The sequence below is a fragment of the Pinus tabuliformis genome, chromosome 5_1 (assembly GCF_031772625.1).
Source record: "Pinus tabuliformis cultivar Carrire ecotype Pingquan chromosome 5_1, CPIR1, whole genome shotgun sequence".
Taxonomy (NCBI): Eukaryota; Viridiplantae; Streptophyta; class Pinopsida; order Pinales; family Pinaceae; genus Pinus; species Pinus tabuliformis.
Window position 1 is genome coordinate 185,540,137 of NC_142305.1, and position 15,804 is coordinate 185,555,940.

The 15,804-nt window shown below is 39.6% G+C and overlaps 1 protein-coding gene across 3 annotated transcripts in view; it reads right to left on the reverse strand.

Annotated features, from left to right (window-relative positions):
* LOC149164027 (uncharacterized) overlaps positions 1-15,804 on the reverse strand; it is an 80,510-nt gene that overhangs the window by 35,214 nt on the left and 29,492 nt on the right. The gene's annotated exons all lie outside the window — the stretch shown is intronic.

Below are 15,804 nucleotides of genomic sequence, written 5' to 3' on the forward strand. Positions count from 1 at the left end.
AATCAAAACATGGATTGCACAAAATGTTACAAAACTTTTACTTTAGTCGAATATCCAAGTGATGCACAAAACAATCGTTAGCAAGAAATATAAAAGTGATATCCAAATTGCAAGTTGAAAGCCCATCATCACCCCTACAAAAAGATGCAATCTAGTGTATCGAGAAATTGCAATTGGAGGATAAAGAGAGACAAAATAGCCAAACTTCGACAAAACAAGAAAGCATTACAACAAGAATATAAAGATCTTATTGATATGCATTACAAGTAATAGAAAAAGACGAAGAAATTTCTCGCCTCAAAGACCACATTGAAAAATTACTTGCACAACTCAAGAAGACTACGGTTACAAAAAAAGGAACTGAAGAAGCACTTATCAGAACAAGAAGAAGAAATTTTATGTTTAAAGAACATTACTGAAAATTTATTAAAACAAATCAAAAGTTTAAAAAATGAGGAGAAGGATGCTAAGTCAACAATTCAGAAAACAAAGAACTCTCACATCTAAGGAATCATAATCAAAACCTTCTTACACAAATAAAGAAACTTAAAAGTGACAAGAAGTTGCTAAAAGACAAGTTAGAACAACTTAATCAAGAAGGAGTATCGAAGTCTTTAGTCCAAGTTGAAGAGAAAGGAATAAACACTGATCCAGTGAATATCACAACTCGAGAAGAAGATAAGCTAGTTCAAGAAAAAACACGCTCAAATGTTGCAGCCCAGACAATGAAAATTCCAAGTGAGGATTTGTTAATTTTAGGTATGTTCTATGCTGAGAGCAATTTTACTTCATTTTCCATATTAGCTCAATATCAATTCCAAATTAGCAATCACATTTAGCATGATAGTAAAATGCAAATAGAACATAAACATAAATCACAGAAAACAAGCCAAGACAAGAGGACACAAGATGTGGCGCCAACCAGGGACAAACCCCAATGTGGGGAAACCCTTGATCAATTCTTCTTATATGTTCTTCAATAGTTCAGTAGAGAGAAAGAGATAGTACATATACATCAGAAGTCAACATTTTGACTTAACTAAATAAGAGCAGAGATCTTCTCGAAGGAGATGGCACATGAGGTAGCTGATCTGAACTCACGTGAAGGCATATTGCTTCAACTGATCCTCCAAGGTAACTCCATCACCATGCTACACCCATCACTGTGTTGCACCTCATCATCATGTTGCACCTGACATTGCGCTGCACCCTATGACTGAGCTGCTCTCATCACTATGTTGCTCCCATCACTGAGCAGTACCACATCATCATGTTGTACTCATCATCAACAAGTTGTTGCAATGCATCGTGTTGTTGCTATACCTACATGCCAATTATCACCATGTTGTACCATTGTGTTGCACTGTACTTCCATTATGTTGCACCATACTGCACCATGCTGCCCACAACAGTCACTGCATTCATCAATGCATTCACTATCCATGTTGCATTCATCCAAGAATGTTGCATCTAAATATATTGTCAATACAACCATGTTGCATCCAACCGTTGCATCTAAACAACCATGTTGTATCTCATTACATCATGTGTTGCACCTGACACTGCATCCATTGTGTTGTACCTAAACAAGTTGACATATCAAACTTCAATCCTCTATGCTACTGGTTATGGCCTGTGGCCTAGCCCAACAGCAAGTAAGGTTGACAACCCAGCTATCTTTACCCTTGAACAGCAATGTCTTCCTCTTATTGTTGCACAGTCATGAGGGCTAAGACTAGGGTGTCTTCTTGCCTGTGTCAAGGCCTCTCCATGGACTGCGTATTGCCCCTTCTTTCTCTGTTGTTATGACACCACTAGGACAGTGTTTAGGCAACGTCTGGTTACTCTCTTTGACGGCTAGAGATCCCCTAAGACTGCGACCAACTCTTCTCATATGGTCCTCCCAATAGGACTGCGGCTAGTGCTTGCACACATAGCAGTTAGGGCACATGAAAACCCTCCTCAAATTGTGGCCTAGAACAACATATGAGGGATCTCTTTTAGGGCCTAGATAAGGCAGCGTGTGGTTACACTCTTTGACAACTAGAGATCCCCTAGGACTATGGCCAACTCTTCTCATATGGTCCTCCCAATAGGATTGTGCCTAGGGCTTGCATTCATAGCAGTTAGGGCACATGAAAACCCTCCTCAAACTGCGGCCTAGAATAGCATATGAGGAATCTCTTTTAGGGCCTAGATAAGGCAGCGTGTAGATCTTTTATGGATAGCGTTAAAGTCTTCACCATGACTGTGTTTAGGGCAGCTTCATCATGGCTGTGTTTAGGCCTTAAGGTCATCCCCATAGGGAATTTAGGCAGTGTCTTAGGATCTCTGTGATTAGGGTACAACAGCATTTAGGGCAGTGTACTTAGGCTTCTTATTGTTGTATAAAAAGGTCCCATTTAGGACAGCGTAGAACCTTGTGTAGATCCACCATAAGAGTTGTTCTCCATGTTAGGCTTCTACCATATTAGGACAACATAGGGCCTTGTGTAGATCCACCATAAGAGTTGTTCTCCATAACAACATAGAGCTAAGGCATCTTCTTCTTAGGGCTGCGTAGTCTCTTAGAATCTCTCCTCCCACCAAAACCCAAAGACAAGTGGAGAGGAAGAGATCACAAGAAGTGTTCGTGTGCAAATGACTAGCAAGCCACCTTTTTTTATACTAAAACGTAGAGCACAAGTGGGGGCAATTTGGTTGTTGGCAGACCTTGACGAACCCATAACACAAATAAATTCATATCTCCATGAATACATGTCAGAATCGGATGATCTTTAGATCAACCCTACACCTCTCGACGAGAGGAATCCAAGAAAAATATCAATTGTCATGAATAAGTAGACCCACATGGAGTTTGGCCCTAGTTGCCAATTTTAACAGGATTCTATAACCAATTCAACGACATCAATACCTGAAGTAAATCATAAGATTGTCACACACATGATAAGGGAAAATCAAACTACAAACTTTTTATCGACACCTGAATCACAAGAGCAGACAACTCAATCAATCCGCACATTCATATCACTCATAGCATAAACAACAAACTTATGTTCCGAAGAATATTGAAGTATGCACAATTCAATCTAGTGATAACAATTTATCACAAGTTTCCAATATCCAAAAGATTCCACAAAAGATTGATTTAAGATGGTCAGATCCCTTCTCAGTTCGGCAATTTTATTTATCACTCCAAGGATCCTATCATCTTGTATAAACAAAGATGAAAACTCCCAAAATCCATAGAAGAAACGAATAGATTACAAGATATGAAGCAGATGACACACATTGTCAGCGATAAGCGTTGTGGACAAAGTTTTTTGGAGGCGGCAATGTTTTTTTATCTAAGTAATATTGTGTTCTATTAATATGATACAAAAAGAACTTACAGAAAAACTTGACCTCAAAATTGTTGAGCATCAATCATCACAAAAAATGAATCTGTCTGTTTTTTACTACCCCAACATAGGGGAAACCAGTCCAGTAAACCACAAAGAACCCACACATGGGTAAGCAATGTTTATCCAAAATAACAGAGAGAAATATTGCATGTCTAGAGTCAAAAACAGTTCACTGAAAAAGATTGTTCAAACTTAGCGCATCCACCTGGCAAAAAGAATAACTGGATGCAAGACTAGAGATTCTTCGGTGCTGGTTTCTCTTTGATCCGACACGCAAATTGGTACCAGTCATCATCTGCAACAGGCAAGCCACTACCCTGAGCTGGAGGAGCCTCCTCAGCACCACCTGTGCCTATCTGCATTTCAGATGTGTCATTCTATCTGCTTCTCGATGCCTTTGTGTCACCATGTCTGTTGTCCTTCGCTGGTGGATTGCCAACTACAGTTTTGCCATGTAGAGCCGCTTTGCCTTCGTCAAGATGTCGATTGCCAGGAATGCTAATACCACCGTTGCTTGGAGCCGCTCTACTTTGCTTGTCATTGTGCCCAGACGGAGAAGCTTGCGGCTCAATCTCTTCCGAGCAGGAGAAGGTCACAGTAGCAGCGACAACAGGCCGGTTTAAGGAGCTGCGGAAACGAAACCGAGTGCTATGGTGAGCAGGAGACGGTGGAAGGGGGAAATCCGCTGAGTGAACAGCGTGACCCCTTCCGCTTCTGGTGTTTGGGTAGCGGCGAGAGGGAGAGCTGAGAGGATTAAGCATATCAGTGGAGGAGTTAAGGGAAACGGTGGCAGAGCTAGTCAAAGCCGATGTGCAGATGATGCCTCCACGAGTTCCGCCACGCCTGCTGCGCATACGATGCCTAATGCGAGCCATAGCAGGATTAAGAGTTGGGTTGACAGCAAAGGGATTGATTGAGTTTCGATGCAGAGAGTGAGCAGGGGAGGTCTGGGCCTGGTCTAAGATATAAAGGCTGGAGTGAGAGAAATGAAAACCGTTGCCGAGATCAAGGCAAGGAAGCAACCAACATCTACTGCCGGTCACAGTGCGAATGCAAGGTTCTGCAACCTGCGGAGGGCAGACGCAATGGAGCAAGGGAGGAATTGCATACTGCTCTTCAGAAGCCATGTCTATGAGAGTGATGGAGGTGGCTCGACTTTCGGAGGCATTTAATGTCCTCTGCAAGGTGGTGTGAATTCGCTTGAGGTTGGCGTTGGGGATGACGCTGGCGGCCATATGGCCATCCTGTCCACCGGCCGACCATCTAATCACATTGACTATCAGAGCAGTCACCCGCATCTAGGTAGGACGAGACAATGTTATGAATAAAGGATATATAAAATAATACAAATAATGTAAACAATAATAACAATAAATAATGATTAATTAACTAGTAATTAGTTAATGAAGAGGTATGTCCCTAAGGACATGACCGTTGGTGAAGAGGTATCTGCCTACGGTATATAAGTAGACCCTCACCTTCATTTGTAATCATTTCACTTGTATTCAATATTCTTATATCTAATTACTTGTCCTACAATGGATGTCTTTGTCTTCGAAGTATTCTGAAGATTATTACTATGTATACAAACCTTGTTTGTTAAATTGGTATCAAAGCATTCCTCTGAGTAAACAAACTTTGTTCGTTACAGTCTTGGAAGTCTTCATTGAACAGATTCTATAAGAAATTTTGTGGCTTTTCCTCTCTAGGAGAGGTTTTCGCGCTGGCTAGCAGCCTACAACTGGTGTTCTTGTGTTTGTGATGTGATCTTCTTATTGGCATTTGTCTTGATGATAACACAGAACTAAATGATAATAATAATGTCAGAAGAAAATATTGTGAATTAAAGAGAAATCAAATTTAAATAACCCTAGCTATTATGCCCTAGATTTCTCAACATGGTATCAGAGCTAGGGCTTTGAACAGTAGGCAGATAGAAGATCAATTTGGCTTCATCACTTCTCAAGGAATACTATAATCCTAGACCAAATTTGTGGAAACATCTAGAGCAGATTTCTAGGCACATATTCTAGCCCTAATTGCAGAGACAAGGTCACAGTACATGGTGCAAGAGTGAAATGAATTGGAGGGTTTATAAGCCCTGGTCATAATAACCTAAAGACTAATCTAATAGTCCTCCCTAATCTGCACCTTTTGACAAGCAGATCGGAGATATATGGGCATATTTATTAGCTCTATTCTATGTAACTAGGCCACAGATCCATCATATGATAACAAGGGCATAAGAAGGTTATTTATGAAGGAGCGAAGGGCTTGTGAACAAACCCAGGGAAGGCCGCAATAATTAGCATAAGAACAAAGGCACAAAAGCATCATTTTGAAGGGTCAAAGTCTGATCTGGCATTTCAAGAAAAAGGAGTGGAGTCCTCTTCAAATTTTGAGCATAAAATCTCAATTGAAAGTCATTGTCAAAAGTCCAAACTTGTAAGGTACATATCTCTGGTTTTGTTCAGAACATAAGAGACCGAGACATCCTATTGAGCATAAGTCTTGTTACCTGTACATAAGAGTAATCCTAGTTCGAGTTGGATAGATCTATTCAAGGTTGATCTATGCAAAAAGAAGTACTAGGTCTATAAAAGCCATTGTCATTTACAAAATCAAAGTTCTAAATCATATTTGTGGATGATCAATTTGCTAATATTGGAAGGCTACAAGAAGGAAGCCAAGATTTCCTTCTCTCACCCACAGTCATAAATTCATAATATATGTGCACACCTACAGTGGTATAGATCCACAATGAAGTGACAGCTCTATATAAAAGACTAGTTTTTGGTCAACTGTTCTGAGCATACATATACAAGATTCGAGCCTAGTCAACCAAAAATGGTGAGTTGAACTATGCGGTAGAAGAAAAAGAACCTGTGATCCACTAGGTTGTGAAGTCTCTGAATGTGCATATCCACAGTGTATCCACAGTGATGAATTTGACTTATATTTATACACAGTTTGAATTTAATCAACAGCGAGCCAACATCCTCTCTTGTCATCAGAAAGGTATATTTTCAGAATATATGTATTATGGTATTGAAGTCACATCTTGAAATTGTGAAGAAAGGCTCTATCAATCGGGAACATGTTCCTAAAGCATAGTCATCTATGAAGAAGCTACAGTGATTGTTCATATTATAAAGGAAGCCTTGTCACTTAAGCTACAGGTAGTAAGTAAAATCACTGTAGTATGACTGTGACAGCAAGGATATTTCCATGAGATCAGTATAAGACAAGTTCTGACAATAATTGTTGAAGCATTCCAAAATCGATTAACAATTTTGAAAGAAGAGAACTTCAGAATAATTCTTGATAACATTGCATCCATAGCAGTCAGTTCTCTAGACCTATGCATCTCTAACTTATAAGCAAAAGAGCAGGAGCCTTCAGATCCTGAAGCAAGAAGAGACAAGATTAAAAAGCAGATAGATACAATAAAGTATATATTGAGTTGATGCACACCTTAAGGATAAAATAATGAAAAAACCATGGCATCCAGGATAACAAGTCTCTACGACAAAGGTATGAAACATTGAGGTATGTATCATATATTCTATTAAGGATCCTGCATAAATACTGTAGGGTAGGTTGAGTATATGAATCTAGGGCATGTTGTTAAAATTTGTTGATAATGCAGGGTGGCAGTTAGTTCTCTAGACCTATGCATCTCTAACTTACAAGCAAGCAAAAGAGGAGCCTTCAGATCCTGAAGCAAGAAGAGGCAAGATTCAAAAGCAGATAGATACAATAAAGTATATATTGAGTTGATGCACACCTCAAGGATAAAACAATGAAAAAAACATGGCATCCGGGATAACAAGTCTCTACAACAAAGGTATGAAACATTGAGGTATGTATCATATATTCTATTAAGGATCCTGCATAAATACTGTAGGGTAGGTTGAGTATATGAATCTAGGGCATGTTGTTAAAATTTGTTGATAATGCAGGGTGGCTAGAGCAAGACAGGTAAATAATAAACCTCAAATAAAATATAGAAATAAAGTCCGCATGAGGACTAGGCAACACCACGAACAATCAAGCAGAAGCTCTCTCCCTTTGGCAGGGTCTGAACATTAGCGTTTCTAATGGTATCAAGAACTTGATTATCATTGGTGATTCTATGATGGTAATCCAAAAATCCTTGAAGCTCTCCGAGAATGAGAACCTCCTCGATTTTGAATCCTCCCCAATCATTATTAGGATAAATTATCTATTAAAAAAGTTTGAAAAGGTTAAAATTTTCTGAGTGTTGCAAGCTAACAACCATGTGGCAGATGCGCAAGCCAATGTCAGGGTGGCTTTAGAGTAAGGCTCCTTACGCATCAACCACTCCATTAGAATATGTCACATCCCTTGATTCGAAATAAATTCTTCAGGCCGGTGCATTACAGCTGGGGTACAAGTCTGCAACACATCAAACTGGCAGTTATTAAGGTTATCTCCCCGATGGCCCTTTGCAGTGCGTTGGGAGCTAGGGTGGTTGGTAGGAAGTTATGGAACAGATGTGACATCTGTAGTACAAAGGCCATGATCTATGACAGGAGAGCAATGCGTCCTCAGTTATTTACCTGGAGTTTTGTTACAGTTCCATTTGTAGCGTGGGAAGGTACCATCGCAATTCACTCCAGGCTAGTTTCGGCGATGGAGGAGACGGAGGGTAGCTGTTTTGCCATGATGCAAAATCGATTCGCATTATGACAGATAAGACGGGAAGAAATGTCGGAATGAACCAGTCTATTATTTATAGCAGCTAGTTGCGAACAGTAAATCACAGGATTTTGTCAATTCATGGTAGAATTGCCATGAAAATGGTCTCTGCAAACAACAAAAGTGGTGGCAGAGCTCGGTCGGGACGCTCCAGGAATTTAGAAGGCTTGGTTGACAACTCCTGCAAGCATGTCATAAAGGAAATTGTAAAAGAAATCAACGAGAACATGGTGGTTTTGTATGCCCAGTTGTCGGGACTCGGCAAAGACATGGAATTATTGCAGAAAACTATGGAGATCTTGTGTACAGACGTGATGAGTCTGGGTCAAAAGGTGGAGAACATTGAAGTCAAAGTCGAGACTGCAACAGTCAGGGTGTTGAAAGAAGTATTCGGATTTGGGGACGGCTCTATCCCTCATGCTAAAGGTGTTGCGAATGCTGTTGTTCGGGACTTGGAACCTAGGGTGGGCAGTGTTGAAGAATTGGTTATGAATACAAAACAAGCCTCAGGAGAAATTGATCCTAGTAGCAGTGGGTAGAAGTTTTCTTTAAGTTATATCTATGTTTTGTTGGTCTATAGAATATGGTGGGGTTTTTTGGAAAGTCTACAGTATAGGCTATGTACAAAGCTCGTTTGTAAATAATGTTGGTAGCAATAGGGTCCTTCTTCAAGTTAAAATGATGAACATTTCTGAGAGCTTGCTCTCCAAGATTGTATGGGACCTGGCCCTTTTCCAGTTTATCTAATGAAAATGCTACCCGTTCTATTTATAAAAAAAATTGTTGATAATGATAAAATCCTAGTCATATAGAAACCCTAACCATGTTCCTTCAAAGAAACCCTAACCCTCAGCCTTTAGGGTTTGTGCACAATCTAAGGCTCATGTCTAGTAGGCATGGATAAGGTTGATAAGTTATATATGGAATCCTTGGTCTAGGGTTGACACTTGAAAATCCCTAGGAATTAAACCTCCAAGTCTCATGGTAAACCTAGATTTACAGATTGACAACATGTTTTTGTTATTGTATACTTTGCTTGGGTGTACTTGTCGATGAATGCTACAGGTACAGGAAGTAAAGAAAGAGAGATGAGAAAATCCTCTGTTTTGGTAAGCATGATGAAAGGAGGGAACTCTAAGGACCCTTGGATCCTTGGGCACTCTGATGTATAAAGATAGATTCATGGTATAATCGTGGGACTGTGGATGCCTGAAAAGAATTCATAGCAACGTACAATAGAATTCATAAACCTAATATGGCAGTCAACTAGTTGATATAAAGATTTTGCTGCAAGCAGATAATAAGGATCATTTTTGGATCCTCCTTTGTAATGTCATGAAGTGACTTCTTCAGCTTGGAGGAATGACCATGATGATTGTAATCCATTCTATATGCTTTTGGAACATGCCTCTTAAAAAGCTTGCTGGTTCATTTGCAACACGATGGATCTCATTTTGGAAATGAGGAGCGGGGTTAGATGTAACAGCCCATCTTGAATCATGAACTCCATAGGAATATTAGCATGCATATGAGACATGCATATGATAGCTACATATGCATGTATCGCATGCACTACACTAGTATATGTACTAAATAACTATGAAAAGTCTAAGTATACGGTAATGAATTAACTATTAAAATATTGAGTGAATACCTAACCCATAAGAAGGTAATGAATATATTGTGAGGTACCTATTATATATGCCACCATCATAATATATAACTAGTATATAGTTCAAGAAATAAATAATAAATGTAATGGCTTATGCAAATAAAAGAGAATAATAATATGATATATTAGTTATTATTTTAACTTGAAGAGGTTATATATTAACTAAAAAGAAACATGATATATATTATATTAACTAAAAGGGAATATATATATAAAAGGGCAAAGGATACAAACTTCAATAAGTTATATAAATTTATAAGCTTTTAATTAGGTTAATAAACTTTAACAAAAGGGTATAAATTAATAAATTAGTATCAAATATCTCATGGATTGTAAATTATTTAAGTTAGTTGTCACTTGAACTAAAATCAAAATTATGACGGTCAACTCTTAAATGTGACCACCTCGAGAATTCATAAAAGACCCTTCTGGGTGCCAGGTATCGATGGAGAGAACGTTGGAAACCCTATTATATTGAGAAATGTTGAGACGGTGGAAAGGAGAAGGCAGTGATTTTGAACATATAAGGAGAAGGGTTACAACATAGAAGGGGAGGAACAGTGAAGGAAATTGTGAACTGAAGACTAAGTTGTTGAGCTGAGAGATTGGAATTAAGAAACAGAGATCTAAGCAATTGCTCTTGAAACTTTTGGGCACGAAGGTCAGAGTACTTCGGCTACGAAGTATTTTGGAGTTGGGTACCAAGGATTGTACCCAATTTGGCTGGGAGGTTTTGGTCATTTGGTAACAAGAGCAAAATTGGAAACGAGGACAGACTGGGATCGACATCAAATTCAAAGAAAAACAAACAGGTATTTCCCTAAATTTCACTGTCTGCAAAACTAGAAGTAATTTCATAAATTTTTGTACTTATAGATATTTACACTAGAAGATTGGCTAAGATGCATTCAGCTGAAGACTTTGATAAAGATTGAAGGAATACCATGACGTACTGTTAGGTTCTGCACAATCTTGCTATATGAAGCAAATTCGCTTTAAGAAGGATATGATTGGTTTGTTGCCTTGGTACTTGGTCCGAGGAGCTGATGTACACCACACAATGACAGATATGATAGAAGGTTGCAGATGGTTTGATGGTCATGTCCTGATCACTTTTCGAATGTTCAAGAGGGAGCCATGTTCCATCTCGATGATGATTAGTTTGTGATGAATATGATGATATAACAAAGGGCCATCATAAAAAGGTAACTTTAATTTGATGTTCATTTTGATATTTGAACTCATCTAGTTGAGTTGAAACAGGGCTACAAAAAGAGGGTTGTAGAATGTCACCTACAACTAGTACTCATGTGATTGGATAGAAGATCCTAAAAGAAGCATGACTTGAAAGAAGTAGTTATATGAAGGATAACCAGAGATGTGAACTAAAAGATCACTTTCCGAAAAAGAAAAAGGATGACATAATTAATGGTTCAACACTATGGTTTGTTGAAGGGAATTGATGTAGAAGATGGCCTATGCCCTACGAAGAAGTTATGAAGACAAATGGTTCCATGATGAAGAATTTGAAGTTTACTTATAACATGATGATGTTGGGCTCTGTAAGGTTCAAAGAAAGCTAGCACGTGTGATGACGATAGAGCCCAAAGCTACTATCATAGCAGTTGATGATTGACACTACTCCCTAGTTGAGAGGGAGCTCCTCCCTGGTCGAGAGGGAGTGACGAATATAGTTCTCTGCTTCATGTGGCATGCACTAGACTAGGACTAACAGTCGTAAGTCTTAGTGAAGGCCATGAGGAAAGAATGACGTTCGAAGGATTGGGTAAGCATCTAAGACAGATACTCCCTGAGGATTTGGAATCTGAGATTTCTATATTCACACGCTAACAAAGGTTATTGTCCCAAAATTTGTGCCTTGAAATTCGGGCTTGACAACATCTAAAACTCCTCGAAAATCATGTTTTACATCTCCTCGAAATGTGCACTACAACCCTCAAAAAGTGTGTCTCTTGCTGCCTCGAAATTGTGTCCATTGTAGCTGCCCTCTTCCTCAAAATTTGTGTTGTTGTTTGCCCTCCTTGTCTTAGAAATTTGAGCCTCCTTCCTTGAGGCAATTTCTCCTTAGCAAACTCTCTGTCTCTCCTTGAAGTTTCTCTGCTCTCTTCTCCTCATGCTCTCTCAAGTGTGAAGTGAAGAATGTGATCCCTTTTCCCTCTTTTGTCTCTTTGGAAAAGATTGAATCCCTAAACCTACGATCTAATGGCTGAGATTTAATCTCTAAATTTCGAGATGTGTGGTTGATATCAATTCTCCCAAATGATCCCCCCTCACACATTAGCACCATCACTTAAAAGTCTCCTAGTACCTTTCTCAAGTTGTGTACCTTTTTCTATTTTCTCATAAAGTGATTTTTCAACTCACTTTAATATTAGAAAAGTACACTTAGTCAAAAAGAAATGGAAATAAGTTATGATGTCACTTTCGATGAAGATTCTGCTCTTAGAAAGATCTGAGATGTTGATGCAGAAAAGCAACATGAACCTTCGTTTGATGAAACAATGCCCGATGTCGAAGGTCTGATGGATCCCATTGATCCACCTCTTAGCTAGCCCTCTACTTCAAGAAAAAGGCCTTTGTGGCTAAAAAATACTCTTGAAGACGCTGAGAAACATAGCGCACCGAGGGGGTCATTTCGTGAAAGCAAGAAGTCGAATAGGTTCCAAGGTACTTAGCTGCCATAAGTACCATTGTACAATCTAAGCCTTGCACATTCGAAGAAGCTGAAGCAACAAGTTTGGAAGGATGCGATGAACGAGGAGTATGAGTGGATCATGAAGAATGATGTCTGGGATGTGGTTCCTAGACCCAAGGACAAGTCAGTGGTCACTTTGAAATGGCTCTACAAGATCGAACATGGCGTTGATGAGAGTGTCGAGAACTTCAAGGCCAGATTTGTAGCTCAAGGCTTCTCTCAAAAGGAAGGAGTAGACTACGATGAGATATCTGCACCAGTTCCCCGATATACCACCATCCGTTCGATCGTAGCCTTTGTTGCCTCGCAAGGATGGAACCTACACCAGATGGATGTCAGAACTGCCTTCTTGCATGTTTCGCTTAAGGAGGAAGTGTATGTGGAACAACCCGAGGGGATCGAGGTTTAAGATCGTGAGACACATGTATGCAGGTTGAAGAAAGCCCTCTATGGGTTGAAGCAAGCCCCTAGGGCTTGGTATGACAGGATCGATAGTTATCATATGACGCTGGGATTTACAAAGAGCAATGCTAACCCGAACCTATACTTCAAGGTTAAAAAGGACAGAGCTCTCATTCTAGTCCTTTATGTGGATGATCTATTTTTGACAAGTGATGACACTCTCATTCATCAATGCAAGAGGGAGTTTGTTAATTTTAAATAACAATGGTATGTTCTATGCTTAAAAGCAATTTACTTCAATTTTCTTATTAGCCCTATATCAATTTCCAAATTAGCAATCACATTAACATGACAGTAAATGCAGATAGAACATAAATAAAAAAAGTAGAAGACAAGCCAAGACAAGAGGACACAAGATGTGACGCTAGCCAGGAGCAACCCCAATGTGGGGAAACCCTTGATCAATTCTTCTTATTATTCTTCAAAAGTTCAGCAAAGAGAGTACAATATGTAATATTCACTTGCCCAATCAAAGTGAAATTTGTCTAGTAAAATAGCAGCCACAGAAAGCCCTAACTAGAAAGTCAACATTGGTCAACAGGACAAAATTTATCAACCAAAATAGCTCGATCAAACCCAGTCAACTAGGCCTCCAACAATCTCTTAATCAATCCAAAATAGTCACGAAAAACTTGGTCAACGTAGAGTCAAACCTGCGATCAAACCCTCTTGCAATCAATGTTGGTCAAATAGCTCAGATTGCCTCGATTTCTGTGCCCAAAAATGTGGCCTGCCCAAACAAAAATATCCTCAAGAAAAACGCAGTCAAATCAAATCAACAATTTCCAAGTCAACGTTGGTCAAACCCTCCCGCAATTTGGTCAACGCCCAAACAGAAAATTACAGTCGTCTTCTTCGCATGTGTGGAGAGAGAGGCTGCCCAGAAAAGTGTACGAACCAATCAGATGAGAGAGATATGTGTGAGAAGATGAGTGAGAAAATGAGGAAGAGGCTCCTTCTATTTATATACAACGTTGAGGATGAATAGACGAGTCTTTTGGGCTTGTGAGCCTACATTAGTTTGTTGGCCGACCTGGACAATTTGCCCATAAACGAAATAAATTCATAATTCCATTTGTACATGTCAGAATGAGATGATCTTTTAATCAATCCTACACCTCAATCCAATAAAAATATCAGCTGCATCATATGAATTGTCCAAGGTGGAGTTTGGCCCTAGTTGCCAAATTTAACACTCCCTCTCAACTAGGAAGAACTCCACCTGCCAAACCATCTAACAATCTATACCATCCCTATCATCCCTGCTCTGCTAAACCATAATGAAAAAGAAATGATCGAGAATGTATCATACCATTTTCCACTGACCCGAAATCAATCTCCAATAATCGCGAGTGTATCAAACTACTCTCCACTGACCTGAAGTCAGTCTCCATTGATCCTAGATCAATATCAAACATCCTAGCATAGGGAGTACGATAGTACACGATGAGTCCATCAGTAGTACTATTGATGCAGGAGCATCCGACACTCTTAAGCAAACGAGGAATCCAAAGCGGAGCTAGGAGGAAGTGGACCATCGGAGCTAAAACAGGGGACAAATTCTGTTTAAAACAAAGTAAATGATGGAATAGATAAAAGTCTCGAGAAGACTTGATTTAATGTAATCTAATCTGCCATGTATGCATAATGGGAGATTAGGGATTTGTTGAGTGATTGTGGGAGGAAATCATGCATCTTAAATGATCCACAACTGTTGTAATCTCTTATAAAAAGGGAGTCTGTGTGTGAGAGAGATATATAAAGTAATGGATAGAAATTGTGTAACCAGAGTGTAGATTCAATGCAATCGAGAGGGAGCTTGTTTCTAAGGCTGAAATGCCTTAGCCTGTATTCAATATTGTATAGTGAATAGATTATGTGTTCTAAGGATTTCCGTGAGTCTGTGTATTACGTCTTTTCAGTTCTGTTATATATATATATATATATATATATATATATATATGATGGTTTAAATCCCGTTTGTAAGGGTTTTGATCGACCATCGATCACTGTAGGATCGATGGCAATACAATGATTATATGAATGTCGTGTGTGAAATAGAATATGGCAGAGGAACTGGATTAAAGTGTAAAGCCATCAAATGGCGAACGAATCAGAGTATGCACAGGATCTGTTGAATCTCAGAGATCAACAGTCCAAATCAAAGTACAGAGGAACCTGAAGGAACCATTAGAACCGTTCGATGGAAGGAGATCGACGGTCATCGCACGGTGGAAGAGCGCGAAAGTTAATTCGAGAGGAAAGTGGTTTCGCAACAATGAACGTGGTATTTCGGGGGCCTCAAAAACCATAAGCGGTATTGAAGGGTGAGCACCCGATTCCACTCATCAAGCGACACGTAGCAGTGAGGAGGAGAGAGGAAACCACTTTATCGCGCAGTTAATCCTCGTGCTTGTTGTCTACCCGAAATATCTGACAGTCGTCGGATCCATTGAGTGCAGATCGACGGTGGAGGATCAACGAACTGCTTTGAATATTCGAAGTGAATATTGACCATTGGATCGAAGAAAGAAATGAACGGTGGAGATTGATTTGATCGGCGATCAAAGAAAGGAAAGCGCAGCGGAAAGGCGATGGGCCAAGAACGAACCTGACGATAATTATAGTCGCGGGTGTGTCTGACCTTAAGCGTCCGGGTCAGGTTTCCGTGTTTCCTGTGTATTGCGTTAAAGTGGTGTGGTCCTTGTTTTTAACGAAAAATCGATTAAGTTGGGTTCTCCTGGTTTGAAGGCTTAAAGCCTCAAAATGACGCGCCTCAGGATCATAACCCACAGGCCTCAGGAATGAAATTTATAAAGAAAGGGGAA